Consider the following 2,407-nt stretch of genomic DNA (forward strand, 5'->3'; position numbering starts at 1 on the left):
GGATTGGGACTGCAGTGTTGAGAAAGATGCCTAGCTTCAGCATTTCTAGTTACTGCCAACCTGCTCTCCAAAGTGATACTAGCAACAGATGAATTGTGTTCCCAGTCCTCATCAACATTTGCTATGGTCAGATTTGCTGGATTTTCTCAATTTAATGGGTTTGCAGTTTTATTTCTTTATGGTTTTAATTTGCATTTCCCTGATTACTATGAGGTTAAGTTTGAGTATCTGTTCACACATTTACTGGTCATTGTATTTTTTATTCTGTAAACTCCTGTCTGTAACTTCTTCCTATCTTTCTATTGGTTGTTGTAATTTTCTTGTTAATTTTTAAGAATAGTTTATATATTTTGGATATTAATCCTTTTTCAGATGGATGCATTGCAAATATTATAATTCATGCTATGGCTTGTCATAACTTTTTGTGGTTTTAAGGCACCATAACATTTAAATGTTAATGTATTCTAACATACCTATTTATTGTTTGTACTTTGAGTGACTTGGTTAAAATATTTTTTTCTTATTCCAAGGTCATAAGTCTCCCTACATTTTCTTCAAAAGTTTTAAATTTGGATTTTTTTTTAATATTTGATCTTACATCCACCCATGTTTAACTCTTTGTGAAGATAGTTGTGGAAAGATCTTTTTCCTATGGAAAACAATTGTCCTAGAACCATTTATTACACATCCTATCCTTTTCCAGTCATCTGCAATGCCAGCTTTGCCATAAATCAAATTTCTCAAAATGTGTTGGTTTGTTTCTGGGCTCACTGTTTTGTTCCATTGGTCTATTTGTCTGCCTTTGAGCAATACCACATTCTCTTAATTACTGTACCTTGATAATAAATCTTGATTTCTGAATGAGCATGTATTCCCACATTTTTTGAGACTATTACAATGGTTTGGGGTCCTTTACATTTTTATACACATTTTAGAATTAGTTTTTGATTTACAAAATCTTCTATGGGATCCCTATTTAAACAATAACTTCATAGATTAATTTTGGGAAATTGACATCATTATGATATTGAGTCTTTCTATTGATAAGCATTGCATTTAGCTTCATTTATTTAGATCTTCTTCAAAATCCTGCAATAAGTTTCACATGTTTTTCACAGACATCTAACATCTTTTGTTAAATTTATTCCTAGATGCTTTATTTCAATATTTCTACAAAATTTCATCAGTCTCTCGGATTCACTTTCATTATTGAAAAAAAATTCTTATTTATTGCTTGAATTGTGGTTATTTTCTAGTATTTAAGAATTTAAATGAAATGCAGATTGGGATCATGGGAAGATGTTTTATTCTATAGCCAATTTTCTGAGATTTGATAAAAAATGTTAGAGCCTTTCAAAGAAGAAAGAAGGCAGGAAAATTTTCTTTTAATGCACTTAAGAATTTTTTTTTAAGTGTGTGAGTGTGTATAAGAGAAAGAGGTGGAGAAGAAATTTATAAAAATAAATCAAAATGTAAAATGAGTAAAACAATGCAATGAAGTTCAACTGCTCACTTGCCCACCTCAGGTTCTCAGGTTCCCAGTAGCCTTCTCCAAAACACCTGCTGCCGATAAATTCTTGTAATATTTTAGTCTCCTACAATAACATTTATAATTGATGCTTTCCCAAAATTTGTTCCATCCATTTTAACACAAACAGAAACATAAAATACACACAGTTCAGCACTTTTTTAAATTGTAAGTACATAAAATCTAGCTCATTTTTAAAATAACTACACCGTTCATCTTCTAGTTCCCTATTGATGGACATTAAGTTGTTTGTAGGCTTCTACAATAACAAACAACGCTGCAGTCAACACTATTTCAACTACAGCTTTACACACAATAGGAGTATACCTATAGAATGAGCAGAGAGTAATGCATGTGTAATTCTGATAAACTTTGCCAAATTGCTCTCTAAAAAGAAAGATTACAACAATTTACAATTCCATCAGGTGCATGAGAATGCCTATTTCCATTACCCTCATTCATGCCAACACTTGATTATCACACTACTTAATAAAAAATTTGTCTCATTCTTGTTTTAATTTATATTTCTTTAATTATAGGTGAGTTCATTCTAATATATAGAGTTTACTATATGTAAAGGAAATTAGCCATTTATCTTACATATGAGTTGCAACTATTTTCCTATTTTTTTATTTTGTTTTTGATATTTCTCCATGCAGAATTTTGCTTTAATGTATTCACACATGTCCATTTTTTTAGTTTCTAAATTTTGTCTCTTAGACTTCTCCACTCCAAGGTTATTATTTTTAAATCTTTCAATTTTTTATTCTAGTACTTCACATGCATAATATAGTGAAATACATATATTTTTAAATTAGCTTGTCAATTCTATAAAAATCTTTGTTGGGATTCTGATTAAAACAATAAACTCATAGATTA

Source organism: Pteropus vampyrus, unplaced genomic scaffold (assembly GCF_000151845.1).
Source record: "Pteropus vampyrus isolate Shadow unplaced genomic scaffold, Pvam_2.0 Scaffold14, whole genome shotgun sequence".
Lineage (NCBI taxonomy): Eukaryota > Metazoa > Chordata > Mammalia > Chiroptera > Pteropodidae > Pteropus > Pteropus vampyrus.